The sequence below is a fragment of the Lontra canadensis genome, unplaced genomic scaffold (assembly GCF_010015895.1).
Source record: "Lontra canadensis isolate GAN:19392208 unplaced genomic scaffold, GSC_riverotter_1.0 scaffold5, whole genome shotgun sequence".
In the NCBI taxonomy this organism is placed as follows: domain Eukaryota; kingdom Metazoa; phylum Chordata; class Mammalia; order Carnivora; family Mustelidae; genus Lontra; species Lontra canadensis.
In genome coordinates, this window is record NW_022630999.1 from 28,166,603 (window position 1) to 28,192,353 (window position 25,751).

Genomic DNA, 25,751 nt, shown 5'->3' on the forward strand with positions numbered 1-25,751 from the left:
ATGGAAGAAGATAAGCCTACATTATGGTTAGTGTATTTATCCATTAATATAATCATTAACTAATTTAAGACATTTAGGTTCAACCAAAGTATCTCACTAATGTGGGTTAAAACATCTATGGTTTTCAGAACAGTTTCTAAATTTAAGCCTGCTCTCTTAAACAGTTGTTTAAACATTTTCAGCTTTCTCCAGAGTATCTACTTTGAAATTATATTGTTAGAATAGTGCTGATTGTCATTAAAATGTTCATTTTTCTGTAATAAATGGTATTTCTAATATATATAATAGTCTTAAAAGATGCTGGATGTCAGCTTCCTAAGTATAATCTGGTTCAACGAGCAGCTGAGCAAATCCATGGGATTTTAGAGAATGACCATGTAATAGTTCATATTATACTCTCTTCAAATTATTGCTTAGAGATTTTTTTTCTCATTTTTGTCTATCAGTTCATTACCCCAGCTCTTACTTAACATGTCATCAAAGAATCATTTTTTGACAATGAACTGTACGAAAACTAAAATCTTAAACATCTGCCAGAAATACTTGTACCCATTTCATATTCACATTTATATACATCTTTTTTTTTTTTTTAAGTTTTGCATTTGGGCATTCAGCCTTCTTTTTTAACTTAGATTCAGTTAGCCAACATACAGTACATCATCAGTTTCAGATATACATATTCTTTTTTTTTTTTTTAAAGATTGTATTTATTCATTTGACAGAGAGAGATCACAGTAGACAGAGAGGCAGGCAGAGAGAGAGAGAGAGAGAGAGGAGGAAGCAGGCTCCCCGCCAAGCAGAGAGCCCGATGTGGGGCTCGATCCCAGGACCCTGAGATCACCACCCGAGCTGAAGGCAGAGGCTCAACCCACTGAGCCACCCGGGCGCCCCCAGATACACATATTCTTTATATACCTCTTTTAATTTGTTAATCCAAGTCCTGGGTATTTCCAGGGGGAATTCTCTTCTTGTAACTTTGTGTAAGGAACTAGGATAAGATAATGGATTTCTTTCAGTCAGTCCAGAAGAATCCTGTCATGTAATTGAAACTTCCTGTAGCATTTGATATTGTGGATACTCCTTGTTTTGTTTCTTCTAGTTTGGACAGTATTTTTCTTGTGACTCTTTTTCTATCTCAGTGAATACTCCTCTAGGCGTTCCTTCTGCTCCTTCACTGGATGGTGTTCCCTGAGTCCTCTTGTCTTTCTCTTCTCCCTCTGCATATAGTCCTCAGTCACAGGAAAAAATGGTGATTCACCACTGGATCTCTCTTTTTTTGTCTTCTCCTCTAAGCTGAAGATCATTTTTCTTCACTTTGTGTTCTATTTAGAAATTTCAGTCATGCCTCAACTTTAACAGTTCCCTAATTAAATGAACCATCCGTTTTCTCCCTGACTCTGTTTTCCCCTTCATCCTTAATTCCTGTCTTATCATCTGTAATTCCAAAATATGTCCCTTTCTCTTGCGAATAATCCTATTACTGTTGAACTAACCAAAATCTCATCATCTCTTGCTTGTGCAAGTGCATCAGTTTGATAACTGATTTTCTTAACTTATTCCTGATATTTTCTTGACCATTAGTCATATGTGTCTGTAGTTATCTATTTTAAATTACTTTTTAATCCTTATTTGAAACTATCTGTACCTCAGGATAATATTGACTTCTTTCTCTTCCTATTACTCCTTCCAAAGCAAAACTCCTCTTTCTGACATCCCCATCAGAATGTAATAATACACTTCTGCTGTTTTCTTCTTAACTCTCTGCCTATCCCCATCATGTCTTTTTATATGCTTCTTTACACTTGACAATTCCATAAATATTGGTGTTTCAGAGTCTCTGTCTTCATATCTATTTCCCTTTCATTCTATTTCTTCTACCTTGGGCAATCTCAAATAGTCCTAAGGCTTATGTGACTACCTCTTCGCTGGTGAATCCCAAATTTGTATTTCTAGAACATATTGAATATCACTTTCATCCTAGATTCTTTATCTGTCTCTATTTAGAGATTCCATAGGAATATTTCTTCCAGTTTAACATGTACAAACTGAGCTCTTCATTTTCTTCCAAAGCACAACTCCTTCTTCTGAGATCCCCTCCAGAATGAAAATATAATCAGCCTTTGACTGCCAAGACAGAGATCTTGGCATTTTTCTTAATTCCTCCTTATCCCTCACTTCTCACATCAGCAAGTCCAGTCAGTTCCAACTCCTAAGTATCTTTCCACACTATACCCACTACCACTATCCTATTTAAGAAAGTCTTATCTTTTACTAGGATTATTGCACCAGCCTCCTATCTGATTTCCTTATTTCAGTTTTTCCCCTCAAGCACCTGAGTGATCTTTCCAAGGTACAGATATGATTATGCTACCTTTATGCGCACATCTTTTTTGTAGATATGCATTGACCTCAGAATAAGGTCCCTAACAATAGCTTAGAGAGCCCTCCAAAAAATGTCTCCATCTCTCTCTTCAGCCCAGTCTCTTCCCATCTCTCACTTTCTACTCTAAGCCTTAGTCAGACTGAACTACTTTTGGTGCCTTGAATTCCATATGCTCCCTCTTGCCTTGGTAAAATAGATTTGTATGGGCTACTTCATCATCTTAATGCATGTTTCTAGCCATATTCCTTTATGTTTTACTCCGCTGATCTTTCAAGGCTTAGCTTAGAGAGCACTTCTGGAGCCCTTTCCTTGACTTTGCAAGACTTGGTTAGGTGCCTTTTGGCACCTCACAGAGCACCTTCCACTTAATTTTCTAACAGTACTTAGTGTATCATGGTGTGCTTATATGCTTATCCACCCACTCTTCACTTGACTGTGAGTGCTTTGAGAGCCAGGGCTCTATCATTTATCAGACAAAGCACCTGACACAAAATAGGTGCTCTATAGGTGTTTGTGGAAAGAACGAGGTGAGATAGGAAATATAATTCAGATTTCTAATTATTTAAAAGTATAATTGCTACTCATTATCTCTGAGATATGCTCCTCATTTATCTCAAGAGAAGCCAAGGACCATAGATCTAGATTGGCTGTTGTCAATCTTATCTCCTGCCACACTCACATGGGTATCTGGCTCTTGCATATGAACCAAATATTCAAGTACCCCAGTTATACTGTGCTCTCTCTTGTGCTTTGAACCTTATCTTTCCTTTCTTCCTATTTGTGTTTTATCTATCATTCCAAATTCTTCTTAAATGTCACTTCTGCCTTTGCAGGGTGGAGTTAAGTGCTTTTTTTTTTTTTTTTAAGTACTTCTACTGCCCTGCACACCCTGCTAATATAGCCTTTATTCGATCATTTAATAATTTGCTTATATGTTTGTGTACCATCACACCATGAACTTCTGGGATATAGCATGGGACCTAGCACCCTGGGAATGGTAAGTGCTTAATAAATGCTCACTGATAAACAAATGAGGAGGGCAACATTCTTTCAAGGGAACTAGCCCTTCAATCTTGGTCTAATCTCAAACCACAGAATTCTTATCTTTAAGATTAAAATAAAAAAGAACTCTAAGAATATGCCCTTAAAAATCATGGAAGACATCTTACAGAGAAGGAAACCTTCTAGAACTGAAGACTACATAATATTTGTATTAGATCCTTTAGCCTTATAACCTGATAAGTAGGGTATCATTTCTGAAACAATCATGGGCAAGACACTATGCTAACAGCTTAAAATAGTTAATCTCATTTAATTCTCACAATTATAAGAAGTAGATTCAAGAATTACCCTTTATAATAATACCCTTTATAATACCCTTTATAATGAGGAAAATTAGGTCTAGAGTGGTTAAGTATCTTGCCTAAGGTCTCTCTGCTATTACTAGCAGACTAGGACCCAGATATGACTATCCCTTATGCACTACACCATATATGGAATGTCTTGGCTCAAAAAGGACATTATGATTTCTAAGGGACAGAATTTTTTTCTGGCAAATAGTTTTCCCCTACCATTATATATAATGGGTCTTTAAAACAACGGGTGAAAGAATTTTCTGTGGTTTGTACATACTCCGAAGCCTAGTAGGCAGTAATTATGATGATAAATAAAAGTATAGACCAAGTAAATTACTAATACTTATTTCCTTTATAGCACCTATAATAGTGTGTCATTTCCCCTAATTAAAATTTGTTGAATTAATGCATAAATAAAACAAATACTATATCATATGTCCCTAGAAAACCATATTGCAAATGGAAAAGAAAATCCTAAGTGGAATCATAGATAAAATACAAGCAATTTTTATAATATTGAGAGGAGAGTGGACCAGAAGTCCTGTCCCACTGTCAATATAGCAGAGAGTCTATGTTTTATAGATAAGGCTTCTAGAGATCACAGTGGCCCGCCAAGTATACCTAGGAGGACAGAGGGTTAAATACACTGATAAAGCAAGGCTATATCAGGCTATAGAAATTTAAGTTGGATAGGAAGGCAGCTCTTCCTGTGTAATTGCTTTCAGAGCTTTGTCTGCTTTCTTTGGCTGCTGATTGGTTCCTCATATAGCACACAAAGAGGGAATTGGCAGATATTTTCATCTTTAAGCCACTGTCTGGCAATTAGATTTTGCCAGAATCACCTCAATCTAGTAATAGAGGAAGCACCATCATATTTCCAAATATTTTACTATGGTGTAAGTACTATTAGTTGGAATAGTAAGTAATAAAAAGCTCTGAATTACAGAAAGTAGATTAGAGGTTACCAAGGGCTGGGAGTTGAGGGAAATGTGGAATTACTGCTTGATAGGTATAGAGTATCTATTTGGGATGATGAAAATTTGGGAAATAGACAGTGGTGATAGTTGTACAACATTATAAGTGTAATCAATGCCACTGAATTGTATACTTAAAAATGGTTTAAACATAATGTATGATAGTATAAAAAGTTAATGATGTAATGTGCCCCCAAACCACTGAATTGTAGACTTTAAATGAATGAATTCTAGGATATGTGAATTGTACTTCAGTAAAAGCCATTTAAAAAATACCTCTGTATTAGTTTTCCGGGACTTCCATAATAAATTATGACACACTGCGTGGCTTTCAACAACCCCAATTTACCTTGCAGTTCGGAGACCAAAAGTCTGAAATGAAGATGTCATTTGGACAGTGCTCCCTCTGAGACTGCAGGGGAGAATCTTTCCTTCCCTTTTCCCAGCTTCTGAGGCTCCTGACATTCCTTGGTTTATGGCTGCATCACACCAATCTCTGCCTCCATCTTTACATTTTCTCTTCCTCTATGTATCTTCTCTTCTTTCTCTTATAAGTAACTATATTTCATTTTGGGACTACTTGGATAATCCAGATGATCTCATTTTGAGATCCTTAATTATATCTGCAATTATATCCTTAATTATATCTTTTTCCAAATAAAGTCACATTCACGGAATCTAGCACATGGATATAATTTGGAAGGGGGGCACCATTCGATCCACTAAACACTCATACCTTATTGTAAACATTTGCTATGGTGGCAGGCACTAATGACAAGCATTTCTACCTCAACTATTTAATTTTCAAAACAAGTCTAAGTGAAATAGGTACTGTTATTATCTAACTGAACAGATGGTGTAATTGAGACTCAGAGAGCTTAGATAATTTGCTCAAGATCACATTGAAAGGAACCAGAATTGAGATGAAACTCAGGGTGATCTCTGAGTCTATACTCCCAGCCCAGCAATGTGATTCTCCTTTGACCATAGGGAGCGCATTGTGGGGGTTCTGATTTCTCTCTTGTTATTATTTACCCATTTGTCATCTTCCTGTAAAGTTCAATAATTATTGCAGTGAATATGGAGACCCTCTTGATCTCTTTCATGTGCTAAGGAAAACCTTCTCCTATGCATAAAACCTGGTTTTTCTCTGAGAGATAATTTAGATTTGGATTTGTCCAACTTTGATCTTAACAGTTCTCTGAAAATCTCTCTCAGTAAGAGCATAAATGTCATCTGATGAGATTTATAGAAGATGTATAAGTAGCTCTAATTAAACAGTTGGGGGTGGGGGCATGTCTTATGTTAGAAAATCCTCAACCAAGTACAAACCTTCCATTTCTTACTTCAGTTTTAAATGACACAGTAGCTCTGCCCCGCTAAAAAGAAGTTCAAAATCAAATATATCTAAGTGAGACATTGTGTAAAATAAATAACTGTAATAACTAGAGTTGGGTATCCTTTCTTTTTTGCCTAAATAACTTTTTATTAAGATAGCTTTTGAAAGCCATTTCTGTTAAAATTTACTGCAGTGGAGAAACACGATACAAGAATTACTGTATGTAGAAGTCATCTTCAATCCTGAGGATAATACAGGATATTCAGGGCCTAGGACCATCACAATTTGGTTACTCCAGAGTATCGTGTCACAAAAGATTAATGATGTCTCTGTTATATGGATGGAGCACTTAGGAGCTCAGTTTCCACCATGCTAATATCCAAAGGAGCAGTACTTCATAACTGTGGTTTTGTATTTCCTCTCTAAGTTTCATTTCCTTGCCTTTTCAATTTTACTTTCTGACTGTCTAAGTTAATTTTCATTGCTTTGTTTGGTCTTTTCCAGTTTAAATCTCAATTTTATGATCTGTCTCATGTCACAATCCATTGGAGCATTATTTAGTAGCAGCCCCCCCCACCCCCGCCCAGTTCATGGCCAGAGAAAGTGACAAAATGTCTTTGTTCTCTTACAGAATACAAAATGCTTGCTACATAGTATTCTTCATTTAGCTAGTTTTAATATCTTTTCCTAAACATTTCTTTATAAGTAATGGTCTTCTAAACTTGAAGGAAGAAATCAGTTTTACATAGGAAATGTTTACATAGGAAACAAACAAAAACAGGTGAGAAACAAATCTTTTTCAGAAAAAAGATAAGTGATTAAAGCATTAGAAATTATACTGTGGCAACCTATACATGTAATCTAGAGGATTTGAAACTTCACCAAATAATCCAGTATTACTGAGTATAGTCAGCATATTTTACATTTTGTCTTTTACAATTACATTTTTTAGTATAGGATTTCTCGACATTGGGACTGTTGATGTTTGGGACTGGATAATTCTTTGTTGGAAGGATGTGTGCTGTGCTATATGCACTGTAGGATGTTTAGCAGTTTCCCTCGCCCCTAACTACCAGATGCTCATAGCCTTCCCATTTCCAATTGTGACAACCAAAGTATCTCCAGACATTGCCAAAAAATGCCTGAGGAGCAAAATCATCATAGTGCTAAAGTGACAGGACTTTGATAATAAGGGATGCTTTCAAGTGTGTGTATCTACGGAGGTTGAAATTTCTGAAGCCCAGGCAAAGATCATTTAGGCTTCATAATAATTCAAGTTCTTTTCATCTATATTGGTTGCTTTAAACCATTAAACGCAAGTAGGGACTATATGCAGTTTGACAATACTATCAGGTGTTAACTTTTAATGATATCCAGTTTCAAGTAAAAATCTGGCACACTGTCAAACATTGTTAATAACTAGGTGCATAACCAGTCATGCAGCCTGTTTCTTATGCTCCGTAAAGACTTTCCATTCTTTTAGACCCCGGTATGAAAAAGATTCATTTATGTGGGGATGCCTGCAGCAGGATCAGCAAGGCTACTGATTGGATCAGACCACATATTCCTCTGTTTTCAGGAAAATAAACTTCTCAAAATACTTCCATATAGAGTAATAATCCAAAAGCATTCAGTAGTGAGCTTATCAATAACAGTTTTCAACAGTGTTCTCCACAAAACCACCTTTGTGGCTTTCCAATAATAAAAATTTTTAGTACCCTTTATGTTAACTAAAAAATACTGTGACAAATTTATATAGTGATGTTTGAAGCACTAATGCAGCCACCTTTGGAGTGTATACAACTGATTGAGAACCTTTAGGTGCTAATGAAACACCTGGAGTATGGATTCCTGATTAGGGTACTTCAAATGTTGTTCAACTACTCTTACTGTGTAGACGAAAGTTATTTTAAATAGATGCTCATCACGCAGTTGCTGCTGATGCACTGGAAAAAAAAATAAAAAATAAAATCCTTGCACCCAAGCTCGAATAAAAGGAGCAGGGCTGGCCATATTGGGCTAGGAAGACCAGAAAAGCAGGGGCCATTCCTTGAATTTTTTTGGAATGAATAAATCCTGGGATTCAAACATGTGTAGATTTCTTCTCAAACCAGAAGGTAGGACCTAAGTTAAATTTGAAATAATTAAGAAAAAAAACTATCTCTGTATGTGGAAAACGTATGACAGTTCTCATCTCTCCAAAGTGGCACAGCAAATCTATACCTGTTACATGGGTCTTCTCTGAGTTCTGTGTTATTAGTTCTAGGTTCTTTTTAGACCTTGGTAGTCTTCAACTTCATACTGTCTTTTTTCTCTTTATGATAATTATATTCTTTTGGCTATTTTTAAGTGGAAATTTTGGCAAAATTCTACTTTCATTGCAATGAGTAATTGGTAATAATAGAGAATAGAAAAATTTGCTCTCAAAGTAGACAATGCAACAAGTGATACATTTTTGTTTTGTCTCTCCTTTTAGCATCCAAGGCTGCCTCTGCATATGCTCTAGAAAGGCCTATGTATAGTGGTTCTTGCACAGAGCATGAAAGATTCACACTTTTTCCATAGCACATGTTTTGTGTGTCACCTTCACAGATGTCAAGACTTCATAAAGCTTGTATCGTCATTGATTCAGTCTATTTATTGTAAGATATATTATGAGAATAAGCCTGAAATTTGGGGGCTTGCTTTTACTCCAATTAATAATTCTGAGCTAGACTTGGTCATTATTTTTATCAAAATAATACTGAAATAGGACTTTTCAATCTTGTTTTGTTTTTAGAAATAATTGCATAATGGAGTAGAGATCTAAGCTCAGCATCTAAACTGGGCTCTAACTAAAATGAATTATTTTCTGTTCCCCTAAAAGATCTTGCTTCTAATTTTTTTGACCATTTGTTTGCAATGGCTTTTCCTCTACCTTAAATAAACTTCCTTTTTCCTCCCTCCCCCCCTTCCATCCCTCTTTCCTTCCTCCCGCCCCTCCCTTTCTTTCTTTTTTCTTTCCTTTGTGGTGTTTTGTTTTCATTATACAAGGTCTCATTATCCTGCTGTGCCTTTTTAACACCTTCTCCAGAAGTGGGGCCTCCACCCATTGTTGTTTCCTGGTCTCCCCTGAATTCTTTCTTTCACTGATGAAGCTATTTTGAAAGTATTCATTTTCCTAACTCCTTCTGTTCCTGGTTGCAGTTCTTTGGAGCCCTGAAATGTGTTTTAGTTATTATGACATTCTAGAAACCAGCATAATCTGTGGCATAGGATGAATATCAATTAATATATCCTGAATTGACTTGGAATTAAAATTCCAGTTTTCTTATAATTTGCATGTTTTTTAAAAACTTTATTTATTTATTTATTTATTTGACAGAGATGTGGGGCTCTATCCCAGGACCCTGAGATCATGACCTGAGCCGAAGGCAGAGGCTTTAACCCACTGAGGCACCCAAGTGCCCCATAATTTGCATGTTTTGATACTTTAGAATTATTTTTCATTTACAAGAGAAGACATTTTGAGGGAAGGTGGTGGAGGAGTCCCTTTAGAAAAGCAGTTGCAGTTAAGGGGTGTTAAATTACCTTCCCCAGCCAGCTCTGTGTGACAGGGCAGATGGCATGTGGTGGGACAGGCTTTGGGGAGGCTGACAGTAGTGAGGTGTGGCACAGAACAGAAGGGTGAGGGAGTGCAGTAATAAGAGACTGTATGTCATGATCTTCAGTAAAGTTACTAAGATCTTTACTAAGGTCATGCCTATTCAAAATGATATGGTTTCTTAGGAGAATAAAATGAGAACAGAACTTTGTCTCCAAATTTGATGTAGGAGTTCCCAGGAGTGCCCATGAAAAGGCCTGGAGATAGGGGGACAATGACAAAGTAAGATGGAAATTTGTAGAAATTGTGTTGGTGTGTGGGTAGCATGTGTATGTGTGCATGTGATAGTAAAATCATAAAATTTAGAGCATTCCACCCAAATTTACCTAAATCTTCAAGGGACAGAAAGACCCCCAGGTCACATCAGGTTATATATAACTTTACTTCCATTATTTATTTAGATTTTCTCACGTTAACATAATACAGTGGGCACAAATATTTATTATTTAGCATTTTATAGATGAGGAAGTGCAACTTTGAGAGGTTAAATTAAACTAGTAATAACAGCAACAACAATAGAGGCAGAATTATGTGCCAGACGTTATATGCTTCACTGCATTATCTCATTTAATTCTCTCAAATAAAACAAGAGGCTGCTACTATTACTATACTCACTTTATAGCTGAGGACACTGAGAGGTTATTTCCTCAATGTCATACAGGAAGTAGTAGACTGACAACCAGATCTGACAATTCTGAAGCTGCTATAATTACTCACTATGCTATTCTACCTTTCTAGCTTATGGGTCTTAAAATCCAGTGTTGAAGAACACTGTTTTTTTTTCCTAGTCCATTTTAAACAAATAAGTAAACAAATATGAAAAGAAAAAAAAAAGTTTTTATGAAATGGTTCCACCCTCCAGTTTAACATTTGCTCATTCATTTTAATCATACTCCATTACAACAAAGGAGCGTGGGGGTTCCAAGTACAGCCGGTAGCTTCCTCCATATTCAGAACTGGGCCCTTGTATTCCATCAACTAGCCACCTGCTCTGTTCATTCTGTGTGATCACAGACACAGCCAGAAACCCTGCTGTTCCTTCACCTCCTCCTCCTTTGCATTTCAAGAGTTTCAGGGTGCCAGCAGACAGGGACTCCTTCCTCCCACCATGTGCTGAGAAGGTCACCATCCCATCCCTCCCAAATGGTGAAAGTGAGGTATTTGGAGGAGGAACAGTTTTCTAAAGGTCATACTGTGGTGGGAGAGGAGCCCTGGGGAACTGGGTACCCTTCCCACCAGGTCCATCTGCCTCCACCTCAGCTCTCCTATTGATTTTCTAGTGAAGAGATCCAGTCATCAGGCACAAGGAAGACAGGTTGTAGCATTTGAGGATAATGGTTAACACTGGGGGAAACTGATAAAAAAGAAAATTTTTATCTGCTAGTTGATTCAGGACTAAAAATATTTCAGAAAGACCCCTTAGAAAGAGTTAGGCTCACCCTGTCCCCTTCAGAACTGATTTCTAGCAAAAAAAGGAAGTTTGAGGAAATTCCTCAATTTAGAGCATATTAAATAAATAAAAACCTAAATTGAACATGGCTAGATTTCCATTTCAGAAACTGATTTTTTTTAACAGACTTAGAATTAAAATCTTTTTATTTAAGAAGATGGGATAAGGTCTGTATCCTACTCACCTGTAGTATCCTAAACTTCAGTTATTTCCTTTCCTTCCTTATTTTTGTCATATCCAAGTATGGCTTCTATTCATTTGTAAGTTAATGTTTTTCTTAAATTGATAATTATTTAAAAACATAAATACTTTTAGAATGTTTCTAATTGCTTGTAATAGAATTTTCTAATACACGTTAAAGAAAAAATAGTTATTAAAGTTAAAACCTGTTTATATAACACCTAAAACATCTCACATGGGTGTGTACTTCCCACCTCTTAAACACTCTTCTCATTATCAAGGTGGAACAATAGGGATAATGTTCTATAAGTGATAAGGAAATATATTAAGGATTTGTGGAGCAGCTGTGGTCTCTGATGGATGTTATTTATAAATACTATATGGATGTGTATGCATCTTCTTTAATCTCCTGACTTCAATACCGATTATTTTTATAGGAAGGCCTTTTCTTTCACCAAAGTAGAGAGGTGGGTTTAGGAAGTAAAATCAGGCTGCACCTAAAGACTAAGTGCTCCTTTTCCTGTTGGCAGTCTGAAAAGTGAGAAGGAAAGCCATTTCTGTTCCATAGGTATCATTCTACTTAAGATATAGGCAGTGTTGCTGATTTGTAAACATGGGATCATGTTACCCTGTTTACTTAAGAGTTATATATGCTCTTCCAAAAAAAAAAAAGTGTCTAAATCCTTATTCACAGCCCTGTCTTGCTCCTGGTGCTGGCAGGTGGTGTAGTAAATAATTAACATTTCCTAAAGAGAGGTGTGGCCTTTGCCTTTGTCTCCTGGGAAGCAATCTTTAGGCTGTTGGAATGTCCTGCCTGTTCAGAGTATCTTTGTTTACTTTGGGACCTCAGGCCATACTAGTCAGTCTAACGACATGATTAATGATAAAGGCTTTGAGCCACAGGGTATCTACTATACTTCTGGAGGGTTTGGAGACTAAAGGTCAGGCACACTGACAGTCCACCATGTATACATGATTGATTTCCAGTAAAAACTGACCATCGAAGCCTGGTGAGCTTCCCTGGTTGGCTATACTCTGTGCATATTGCCAGACATCATTGATGGGAGAGGTAGTTTTGTCTTTGAGTTTACTGGGAGAGATTAATTGGAAGTTTCATATTTGGAAACTTCTTGGACTCTGCCCCCATGCTTCTTTTCCCCTTGGCTGATTCTAATCTGTATCCTCTCACTATCATAAAACAATTATGCGATTAACAGCTTTCAGTGAGTATTATGAGCCCTTCTAAGGAACAATTGGCCTGAGGTTGGGCACTCTATCCCTTAACATCACAAACATACAAAACACTCAATATATATGGAGGGGTGCTGTAACATCATTGACTATGAGCTTTGAAGTAAAATGCACTGATTCTGCCATTAGCCATCTATGTAATTTTGGACAAGTGATTTAACTTCTCTGAGTTTCTATTCATAAAATCAAAGTAATATTATTTTGTACATTATAGTGTTGTTGTGAGAAATCTGTGACAGTACTGTGCCAAACCATATGAGAACCTGAGGCAAAGAGAAAACTCAGTAATGCTGATCTATTCTTTATTTAAAATTTTTATATTCTGTTCATGGATATTTCATTAAAATTGGATATTTCATTGAAAAATAGTGCATTAAAATATTATTTATCTTGATTGCTAAGTTTTTTATGGTCCTTCAGATTTTGCACCCAAGGTAAGAACTTCATTCACCTCACCTTAGACTTGACCCTGGTGAGGATTAATAATAATTATTAAAGTAAATTATACAGCTGAGGGCCAGTACCATAGGTAACACTGAATAATATCTAATCGTTGCTGATGTTATTGTTGTTGATGTATGATTACTTTAGAGAAGACTATGAAAATTTATTGCTATATTAATGTGGATTAAGAGAAAAACACAATTATGGCAAGGGATTGGCAGTATTTTCAGTTTAAGAGGAAAGATCAGGAGCTTATTCCCATATGCGATCTGTGAAGACTGGACAGTGTGTGTGAATGTGAGTGTGTATGTGCTTGTTTTCTAATTTATTATATGAGAAATGTCAAATGAAAAAGTTGGAGGCTCTTTATGAATGTTAACAATTATAAAAAAGATGTTGAATTTGAAAGATTATCTTTAAACAAATAACAGATTCAATATTCAATAAATTGAAATGCTCATGAAGTATGACATTCTAGTTAAATGGATTTATCCTGAGAATTTCTTTCAGCTTTGGCTTTGGCTATTAAAAAGTCTCTGTAAAATGTATTCACTGACTTTCTTACCATAGTAACTGCAGTGGATGGAGCATAATAACCTTGTGCCATTGGTGTGGATGCTCATGGTCTTTGGTTCAAATTATGTTTATAGGTGTTAGAGATTGAGCTGTAACTTTTGAAACTGCACCCCTGATGAAAGACAACTTTTTCTACTATGACTTGTATCTTTTCTTTGGGGAAGATAAATACAAAATAAAGTCCTACTATAAAAATAAAATATAAAAATAATATTAAAAAATAAATATATGGCCTTTGTTCCAGTTTCCTGGCACACAACTCCCAAGTTGTTTAGAATTTACTGTCTATGTGTGTGAATGACATGGCCATGGAAGGTCTAGAGAGCTTCAGGAAGGGGGGGGGCTGATCATCAGAAAAATCAACCAAATGATTAGAACTTCGGTTAGAACTTTTAGCAGCCCCCATACCCTCCAGAAGGGGAGCTGGAGGAGATTAAGTTAAATCACTAATGGCCAGTGATTTAATGTCACGTTTTGTAATGAAACGTTAGTAAAACCCCCTAAATGATGAAGTTTGGGGAGATTCCAGGTTGATGAACCCTTCAAGGTGCTGGGAAAGTGGTATGCCTGGAGAGGAAATGGAAGCTCTGCATGCCCATACCTGATCCTATGCATCTCTTCCATTTGACTGTTCCTGAGTTATGTTCTTTATAATAAACCAGTAAATGTACATAATATATATTCCTGGGTTCTGTGGGTCATTCTTGCAACTATAGAACTTGAGGAAGGAGTCATACCAAATTTGTAGCTGGTAGGTGAGAAGTACAGGTGGCCCTTGGGACTTCTGAGACTGGCATCTGAAGTGGAGGCAGTCTTGTGAGACAGAGCCCTTAACATCTGGAGTATGCATTAAATCCTGACAGTGTCAGAATTTCATTGTTTGACATCCAGTTGGGTGTTGGGAAGTCATAGATCTGGTAATATAACTTAGTTGAGATTTCCCTTACTGAGCTTCTTCAAATGGTTTGTGGTTATTCCAGTTTTATAGTTGTATAAACCCATTGGCTATGGTTAGTCTTATCTGTGTTTTCCTATTATTTCTATTAATTTCCTGAAGTGAATTAGCATTTCAGTAAGACTTTACAAGTGAAATAACCAATTGAATTCATATAAATAAAGTCATCACATCTTGTAATGTTGTATAAATAATCAGTTATTGGGTAAGTTTTCCATTAATTATAATGGCATCACTTGTACGAAGACAAGACATTTCTATTTCTAAAAGACCTATGCAGTCTGTTCATGCATATACCCTTGAAAACTAAACTCAAGGACATGGGAAGAAAAATTGGGAAATGAAAGGAATATGTGAAGTTAGAATCAGTGTTATTCAAAATGTGATGCTTGAACCAACAGCATTCATATCACCTGTGAGCTTGGTAGAACTGCAGATTCATCTGCCCCGCTTCAGTTTATGGAATTGTAATCCATGGGGTGGGGCCTAGGACACACTGTGTTTTAACAGCTCTCCAGGTGATTCTTATGTACTGCAAAGTCTGACAACACTGCTGACTATATAGTTTAGTCAAATATAAGTTCAGGTGAGTAGGTCAGCAGTAATGAGATTCTCAGATTAAATGCGAGGGTGATCAACTCTCGCAGTTTTTCTGAGACTGAGAGGTTTTCTGGGATGCAGGACTTTTGGAGCTAACAAGTTACAGGTAAGTCCCAGGCAAACCTGGACAAATTGGTCATTATGGTGAAATGATTCTGTGCCTATTGTAGAAGCTAGACTGTCTTGCATTTCGTTTTGTCTCTGTCAGATATTCTTTATTCCCTGACTGATTTCCCTTAGGCTCTGGGCATGACCAAATTAATATGGCTATCTTGTGGGTCATAGATTTGGGGAATTCAATAAGGTAGTTAGTTAGAGTTGACATTTTGTTCCTGCGGTAACTGCTGGAGTTTGATTACACTGGAGTGTGTGATCCATAACTTGCTTCTCTGCTTAATTCTTTCTCACTTCAGTGTTACGTGTGCAATAGGGCTCAACAAAGGCAGAAGCTGGGAATCATTTTAAAGTTCTTGAAAGTCACTTAAATTTGTTGACTTTATTTTTTGATGTGTTACTCTATTTGCTCTCATCCAGGTTATTTTGAATCCTTCCTTTCATTTCTTGACTGAGCAGATATCTTCATTAAAAGTATAAATTTGCACTTATGTCAGTGAGGCCAAAATTTTCAAAGTGTTTGTTGGGCATTAATTTCATTTGTAGAGATTTTGATAGTACTGTTAATGCTCCTCAGAGTTGATTAATAGAATTGACAGCTACTAGTAATTACGGGTGCTGTGTTTAAGTGTGGCTTTATTTTAATGCATATCTTGAAAGTTTATTTCTCAGGATATAGAGTAGAAAATGTTTCAAAGAAATGAGTTTCATCTTTTGTGAAGTTCAAAGCAGATACGAAATAAAACATTTAACAATTTGTGTCTGTCTCTAATGAAATCTAACGGGTTGGTGGGTGTGTTTCTTCAAACATAATAACTCTGTACAAATTATTTGTTTTTAATGTCATAAAACCCATGTTATATTACTTGCTTTTCTTAAAGCTCTTACAATGAAGACTCAATTATGTTGCATTCACAAACAATTAGGTTTGACTATTTGAATGTAAACTATTGTTGCCAACATTTTGCAGCATTTTTTAACCAGTAAAAGCAGTTTGCTTTGTCTATTAAAATGCTCATTTTGTAAATTGTTTTTCATGTGATTTAGGCTGTAGCACAAATGCTTTCTCTCTCTCCCTCTGCAGTTAATTTTTTCCCTTTTTATCAACACAATTTACTGGATAAATACTTTGAGTTATCTCTGAATTATGAGCTTTCTCTATTGAATCAACAACTCAGTTTTAAGTATGAGAGAACTCTAGAACCCAGTTAAATGGAAGAGCCATCTCTCAAGACTCTAATATGCCCATTTGGCGGTCCCTGAGTCACTTTAATTTCCAGTGTGTGTCAGTTTGTGTGCTCGCTCTGATCCATGAACATTCTAGGGTACATTCTAGAGTTTGGCCTGGCCCAGAAAGGTGGGTTCTCTGTTATTCTGGGAAACATTTTAAAATTATCACATATGATGAAAATTAGGTGAGTCTAATTAACTACCAAAAATCTCTTAGGAAAGTGGTACATTGGAGACCAACATAGTACTGTTACAAGTATAACACACCCTTTCTCCTAATGACAGAAAAGATTGCTTGTGTTTGATTGAGCACCAGGTGAAATACTGGTATATTCACTGGTCATCATGAGCAAAACCCTACATTCTCAGATATTAGGATCATGCTCAGCATGGTGATCTAGGTCAACAGTATATGAGAGGCGTATATATTAGGACCATCTGAGGAGACAAGGGAGTCAAATCATCTCACTTCCATTCTGTATCTACCTGCCTCAAGGCCAATGTCAGACAGACCTGATTCCTACTTAAATTGTCATTCATTCTGTCCTCTTCCCTTTGTGTTTCCATCGTTATCTCTCTAATCTCATAATCAACCCTTAAGAATTAGGTCTTGGATCTTTGACAAGTAAGTTTAAATAAGTTTGTTGTTTTTTTTTTAAATATTTTTATTAACATATAATGTATTATTTGCCCCAGGGGAAAGGTCTGTGAAGCATCAGGCTTACACATTTCACAGCACTCACCATAGCACATACCCTTCGCAATGTCCATAACCCAACCACCCTATCCCTACCCCCGAACCCCCCAGCAATCCTCAGTTTGTTTTGTGAGATTAAGAGTTTCTTATGGTTTGTTTCCCTCCTGATCCAAGATGGGATCCGGAAGTTTAAATAAGGTTTAATGACACTCCCATGGTCATTCAGAAAATAAGAAGCAGTGTCAGCTTTTGAATCCAGCTCCCTAACACTAAAGCTTTTACCCTAGGCCCTGTGTTATAATATAAAACATGCCCATGAGTATAGTCAGCCTCAGCAGTGTGGCAGTATGTGAGGGGGGAAAAAAAAGCCGTAAACATAAAGTAGTCAAGCACCTGGAAAAGTACATTTGGTGAGAATTATGTCACTAACAATCTTATAACTGTAGTGGTCTTAAATATATCTGCTTAGCCATGTACCTTGATTGCTTTTCATTCTAATTCTTAAACCCCTGGGACTAGATTTTCAATGTCACCTTTCCAGCTGAGAGCAAGTTTTGACATTACTATGGCTCTGATAATGGTTTAAAAAAATTGTTTGATAGCTCTTCCCAAGTTGAAACCAGTGACTAATTAAAGACCTTACCCGTAGTGTAATATATATAGTACATTACACTACGGGTAAGGTCTTTAATAGTGTGCATTCACTATTTGTAGTGAATGGTACTTTGGGAATTGGAGGGACTAATTTACTTGTAATTTACATAAAACTGGAACAAGTAGGACTGCCCAATATCCTTCAGTTATACCTGTGTTTGCCACAGTTATCTTCAGGTGTCTTATTAATTTTATAGGCACAAAACCTACTTTGAAGTTTTCTTTGCCAAAGTTCAGCATGTGTATGTCTATTGTTCCTTATCTGAGGTCTGCTTTCCAAGTTAGAATCCAAATATAAATGTATTGGGCCACTCTTGTATTTGGAGAATCATGATGTAATATATGAATGCAATGATCCATAAATTCAGTATAAACTTATAAGCCATCAATAAACTTGGAAGGTACTGCAGTTGCTACTCAAAGTCTTAGGGCTTCACGATATACCAGCTTTTGCTTCATTTCAAAATCTTTTTTTTTTTTTGAGAAATGAAAATGTACTAACCTTTCATCAAAACAAAATAATGGTGGGATCCTACTTAATTTATATTCAGTTAGGGTAACATATTTATTCTGGTACCAGATGTAGAGTGTTAATGGATTAAAGTATATAGACAAAGTGGGCAATTGTACTGTAAATGTTACTTAAGTGAATTTGGCCTGCAAGGGTATTATTGATTTATTTTATCTAATTTAGTTTGTACTGCAATTCAAGCTCAACACTGAGGATTGAAATCATCTGTCTTCTATAGGTGAAATGACTTCAGATCTCTAAGGAACTAACCTAAGTGAGTAGGAAGTCTCTTCCTTTGAGGAAGCAAAGAGGGTGGAAATATTTTCCAGTGGGGTGAGGATGTGGGGGGAAAATGTTCTCCTCCCAAGGACACTAGGAAATCATATTCCACCAGGAAGAAAACATGCAACCACCACTCAGGGAAACATTTTGATTTCCTTATCAATATTAAAACAATATCCTCTTAATAGCTGAAGAGTGGTACTTTGCTAGGTATGGAGCTCAGTGATGTTCCTTATCATCGATCACTTTGTAAATCAGCACAACAGGAAGAAAGGTGCCCTTTTTAGCCATTGTACAAAGCACACTATTGAGGGTTTCATGTTCACTTCCTCCATATTCCAAGTGTCCAGGCTTATGAATCAAACAGGGTGCAGTGAGCACAGAAGAACAAAGTATCTCTTTATCTTTTTTAAAGCTATTATGAAATTGCTTAATGCTAAATTTGTTGTTGAATGTTTGAACATAAATGATGAAGAATATAAAGTTCGTGCCATTAACCAATTGTGAGAATATTATATTATATGGCTCTAATCCCCCCAATTATGATAGCCTGAATTCATGATGATTTTAAAGAAAAAGAAGGCACTAAGTATTTAAAAAATTGGGTTGTCAGGAAGTACACAACTGGTATACTTCATTAGTTTGGGTCCTCTGACATATCGCTGTGAAAAAAGGAAGGATTCATATCCTCTTCAATTAGGGATAGGGACACTGAAGCCTCAGGAAGCTTGGTGATCAACTCCAGGGCCACCTAGGGCAAATGTAACCAGTTTTCCAGGTGGGAAAACAATACTACACATCTATACTTGTCCCTTGGCCTCTCTGCTTCTAAGTTGCGAAGAGATCTATTACTAAACAAAATAGTCAGATAGCTGCCAGGAGCCTTTGGATATGAAGTGTCTAATGACTCCCTGTAAAATGTCCCAGACCTGAGACATCTGTTCTGGAGGTACAGTCCAGATCCATACCACAGTTTCAAGTTAACAACTTATTTCCTTTCCTTTTATTTCATTTTTTTTTAAGTGCATAGCAGCTGTCTACATATTTCAGAGGACAGACCTTGGTTTAAACATCAGCCAGAGAATGTTGTATAGAAAACTCTCACAATTCACTGTGTGTGCTAATTAGAAGCTTCTTACACAAGCACATGGATTCATTTATACACTGATGAATTTTCAGTTGCCAGATAGCTCCAGTGAGAAGACCAGGAAAGTAAAAATAGTCAATCTAATGAATTTAACATTTATTTTTATGCAAGCTGGTTAATTTTTAGAATTGTTTTGTTTTTTTGAAGAATGATTTGCATGTGCAATGCATTTGTTTTATGAGACTTGAAATACTACTTCCTGGAAAAGGAAGACAATTTTTCTTGATTGAGAGGCATCCAGCCACATACCCAGAGTTAAACCCAAAATACCAGAAGTGAAAGAAGAGAGATTGTACCTAGGTCACACATTCATAAGACTTGAAAGACAGAATAAAGAGCATCAGAGAAAAAGATCAAGGTGACTTATGATTTCACTGCATCATCATCATGGGGTAAATTTGTCTCCAGTGTGAGCCCCACAGCTAACAAAGTATAGTCATTTTGTTCCCTTTCTGTTGTATCCCTCCAGTCTGGGATAACAGGCAAATGTCAGTCTCCATTTCCCACAGAAAAGCAATTTCATATGCTGTTCTTTTAAAATATTTCCTTTCCTTTTCCTTTGTTTTACTTGACCTGTTTCTGTTTAGATACACATAAACAGAAATACATGTTTATCTCCATCCTTCAAGCATGTGCTGACATTTTTGAGGCATATGACAGAGAAGATCATGGTCTTAGGCATTTCACAACCATGTGGGGGAACCATATAATTAAAAAGAAATGAGTTTATAATGAGGATAATTATAAGTAGAGAGAATTATTAGATAGACTCTAAATATAGCATGACAAAGAATTATTGGGTGGAGCAATTATTTTATTGCAATAAAATGTTGATTATAAAAAGGCCTCCTCAAGGAGATAAAGTATCTGAAGGATGGAAGGAAATAACCATGCAATGCTTTGAGGGAATGATCTTCCTGGAGAAATGTTCTTCCTGGAGAAAAGAACAAATACAGTAGCCTTGAGACAGGGCAATTTTTAAAAAATGGAAAGAAAGTAATAAAGTTTAGAGCATAACGATCATAACTGGGCTAAGTGGAGTTTGGTACAAGATGAAGTCAGGGAGATGAACAGGGGCTAAATCATGAAGAATCTTATTGGTCTTTGAAAGAAAATACTTGTATTTCATTCTTTATTTAAATTTTGATATCGTTTTCTACATAATACCTATGTGGTGAGCATTGTACCAGGTACTCTATAGGCACTATTTCGGGTACCTTCACAACAACCCTGCAAGGAGGGCAACAATATTACTATTTTGTGGGTAAGAAAATGAAAACTCAAAAAGGTTAAATAAATTTCCCAAGATTATTTAGCTAGTATGAAGCCAAGATTCTAAGCTAGATCTAACTCCACAGTCTGAGCCCTTGTCTATTCTTCCCCTCTGCTCTACTTTTCCTCTATCCGGTTTCTTAGATATGCATATGTCTTTCATACACATATTCTTGTTAACTCCTATTTATTCTCCAGGAAACATTTTGTCCCCCCTCCTCTATTTCCCGCTCCTCCCCCTTTTAAACCTCATCTTCTACCAGTTTTGGATGACAGTGCTGTGAGGGACCATAACACCTTTTGTTTTCCTGTATCATCACCAGTATCCCACTTTGGTTGTTATCTTTACCAGTCATCCTCACTACACTGTATCCCACATAATAAGAAAGACCGGGTCTGTGACAGCACCCACAGGATCCCCTAGCACCCTGTGTGACAAAGAGTAAATGCTGAAATAGTGAGCACTAAAAAGAAAATAAATGAATGATGCTACCAGATTCACAGGACCTTGAAGTACCATAATTGAACTAACCAATTCAATAGCTTCAAAAATGATATGGCAGTGTATATATGTATACTATTGATATTTAATAGTGAGCTATTAAAACTCCTAAAATAACACAATATAGAGTAATAAGTGCACTTTTGGTCTCCTTGCCTGCAGTCTCTCAGTGTTTTCATTACCTCTCCAAACCACACAAATCTAGAATTTATAGGATTTAAAGGGAATGATGCAGTAGTTTTAAATTATGTGGATTCACATCCTAGCCTGGCCTCATATCAGCAGCGAACTTTAGTTTTCTCATCCCCAAAGTTGTGCCAATAGCTTGTACCATTTTATGAGCACTAGAAATAATATAGGTAAAGCACCTAGCACAGGGATCAGGAGGTAACAGGTATGCATCATAATAATACTCTTCTTAATAGTAGTATTGTGCTCTCATCTTTAGACCCTTGAAGTCATTCCCCATTGCCAACCCAGCTAATAAAATTACTTTGTGTGACCTTTGTGAGTCCCACAATTAGTTCTTTCTTTTCCAGCCTTAAGTTCCTCTACATTCCTCTGATTTCCCTTATCCATCCAGGTATCCAGCTTCCTTGTCTCCAACATGCTTGGAGTCTTCAAGCCTTCCTGCCTTTGGTTATGCTGTGTTAATAGGCTGGGTAATTTTTTACCTGCTGAAATTTCTTTCACTCTAAAAGACCATGTTGGATTGTGTGTATAAGAACATGGCCTTCACCTGGGTGGCTCAGTGTGTTAAGCCTCTGCCTTCGGCTCTGTCATGATCTCAGGATCCTGGGATACAGCCCCACATCAGGCTCTCTGCTCAGTGGGGAGGCTGCTTCCCTCTCTCTCTGCCTGCCTCTCTGCCTACTTGTGATCTCTGTCAAATAAATAAATATACCCTTACAAAAAAAAAAAAAAAAAAAAAAAAGAACATGGCCTCCAAATCCAGTCTACCTGGTTTAAATCCTAGCTCCTTTATGTACCACATCTGTGACCTTGGGTGACTTATTTAACATCTGTATGCCTCAGTGACAGTAATATAATTAGGATTGGAAAATGTTAATCTCTCAGGGTGACAAGGACTGAAAGAGTTCACGTATGTGAAGTACCTATAACAGTGCCTGACAAGAAGTGAGCATTGCATGGAATATTAGCTGTCATCATCATCATCATCATCATCACCTTTTTCCAATATTCCTCTGTATGCAAAATATTTTCTCCTATTATTTGTGAGAATATATGCTCTTTCCTTAGTGTTCTACCAACATTTCTATTGTATCTTTATTACAGAGCTTAAAAAATTATGTTTAATATTATAGTGTGTGACTTGAATGCTTGCCACCCCCATAAAATTCTGTTTCTTTAATGCAGAAGTCATAATAAACTCTTTTTCATCTCTTTTATTATCACAGGGCCTTAGAACAGTGTTTTCTCAAATACTGTATACCAGGTAAGTGTGAAATGAGTAAGAATGGATATGTCTAATTTATTTATTATTTACTTGCTCATTGTTTGTCTTCTTGTATGAGAACAAAAGCGTTGACCCTGTCTGTCACTGCTGTAGTCCCAGAGTTTAAAACAGTGGCTGGTATAAAATAGGTACTTAGGAAATATTTGTTGAATGAAAGATGAAAAAACAAGATGAAACTAATGAGAGAATCACTGAATGAATGGATCAGTCAATAAATCAAGATAACCATATTTGGGTTTCTTGAAACTCTCTCTTTAGTGAATTAGAAAATATGTGCTTCAGCCCTTAAGTTCTCCGTGTATTTCCACACACAAACATATTATGTGTATACAGATTGCAAAATTGGAATCATTTCCAGAATCAGGGTGTAAATCGGACATGTGCTTAACTAGGTGGCAGGGAGATATTTGAACAGAAATATCTTGCCTAGAGAAAAGCAGGTGGAATTTGCCTTTTCAACATTTTTGTGCCAAGCCAGATAATTTACTTCTCACCTGGGAACAATTTCCTTCCCGCAGCCATAATGTGAGTTTCACCACAGCTGTGGAGCTAAAGTCAAAGTCAAAGTAGAGATTGTTGCGTCACTTGCTGGGAAATGACTTTTGAGTTTGGGTCTGTGTCCTTGTCTGGCAACTTTCTTATTTGTGTTTAAAAAAACATGGACTGCAGAGAGGTGCACATCTGTTTCTGAATGTATAAGTAGAATATGGAAGGATTTTTTTTTCTTTCTTTCTTTTTTTTTTTTTTTTGTGGCTTTAAATTCCTGGACCCTTTAGCTGTCCCAATACATGCATTCTGACTTCTACTTTTCCAGCCAAGAAGCAGCAGCTGCATCTGGATGTGTGAATTATACATTTGAGTTAACCATATCTAACAGAAACATACGTTTCTTTTTTATCTCCTGTACCCACAGTTTGAGACAACCAGACTTATCAATATGATGCTGGTCGTCACTGTTCCCTCTTTTCTATACAATTTTTTATTTTTAGCACTGTATAATCAGAGAGGGAATAAATAAATCACTCTCTGTATTGCTTTCCATTTTGCTATTTTCCCCCTTCTGATAATGAACATTTCGTAAGAAGATCAGAGTTTTGTAAGTTGGAATCTTAGAGACAAAGATCAGGACAGGGCCAGGCTAGGGGTAGAAGGAGGAATATGTATTTTATTTTATGCCCAAGTCATGAAAAGAGTCACTAAAATTCTGCAGTGCTGAGCCAGAAACCTTAATAACAGCCTCCAATTTCCAAAGGCAGTGGAGACAGTGGAATGACACATGGTTACGTTATGCCAGCACCAGAAACTGAAGTAGGATAGAGAGAAAAGAGGAGAAAAATGTTTCAAACATTGCCTGTGAGTAGGTAATGAAGGCCTACAGAGTGTGACTGGATAACTATCATTCTCCTGGACACTCTTGTCTAATTCCTGACATGGTATATTCAATATACAGAGTTGTACTCCTCCGTGTTTTCAAGACATTTCAGTCTTGGGAGTCTTCTTTTGCTAAGAGAATATGCTCACATGTGTAACACCAAATGATATCTCCCATTAACTGCTTTATACAAATTAGCTGACTTATGGCCAGAACTGTCGCAAGCGACCATCAAATAGGTTATCTGAAGTTGCAGAAGCTCCCAGCACAAGAAAGCAAGCTGTAGAGGCCTCCAAAAGTAAATTTTACATGCCCAAAGGGAAGAACATGAGTCTTGAAGTTAGAGCTCCATGTTTAGAACCTAAGAATGTGTGTAGCACATGCAATATTTGAAGTCCACCTGTCCTCACCTGACTCACCTGAAGGAATAATACATGGGACCAGTTCAGAAACTGCTTTGCTTTACAGATTTTGGGTACTGAGCATCACAGAAAGAAACAAACAAACCAAAACAATACTACCAGTCATAATCTAAAGCAAGAGTTGCCATTGCTTCTGTTTGGTAAATAAAGTTTTAATGGAACACAGCCACACTTGTTCATTTAAGTATGGCCTTTGTTGCTTTCCTTCTGTAGTGGCAGTTGAACAACTACAACAGAGATCTGGCTCACAAGTCTAAAATAGTTCCTGTCTGGCTCTTTAAAAAGAAAAAAAAAAAAAAGTTTGTCTCCCTTTCTCTAAAAAAATCCAGAGTAACTATTTTGCTCTGTTACACAATACATTGGAATCAGCAATGGGAACCCATAAAGTCCTCCTAGGAATTGTGTTATAACCAGAGGACATATGGAAAATGAAAAAAAAATGTATTTCTGGTGCTCCTCATTGGCAATAATTCTGAAGTCATACACAGTTTCTAGTTTCATTTTCTTACATTAATCACAAATGAAATATTGGTCAGCTCTCCTAGACTCAATTAGTGCTTAATGAGATGTCTTGTATTTTTTATTCCCATTAATCCCTGTTTGAAGATATTTACTATTCTTCCACCATTTTCTTAAAAAGTCTTTGAGCTGCTACAAACCTTAAATTTCCTCAAAATATAATGTAATATTCTTTTATATGTGCGGAGGGGCCAATCATGTATCTGTTGAGTGTTGATACAGGAGTCAAACTCTTCACCATAATATAAAATAAGTCTAGAAGAATGATTGCCACTGGCTGAAAGCAGAAGACCTGTTGAGAATATGACAGTAATATACTTTAATAGGGTGTGTGTGTATGAGTATGTGTGTGTGTGTATATATATATATATATATATATATATGATTGAGGAAAAGAGAGAT

At 36.6% G+C, this 25,751-nt stretch overlaps 1 long non-coding RNA gene across 1 annotated transcript in view; it reads left to right on the top strand.

The window, feature by feature from the left end:
- LOC116864279 overlaps window positions 1-25,751 on the top strand; it is a 150,943-nt gene that overhangs the window by 71,759 nt on the left and 53,433 nt on the right. Inside the window, exon 2 of the long non-coding RNA XR_004381982.1 lies at window positions 22,978-23,015. This is a non-coding gene — a long non-coding RNA (uncharacterized LOC116864279). The remainder of the gene's footprint in view (window positions 1-22,977; window positions 23,016-25,751) is intronic.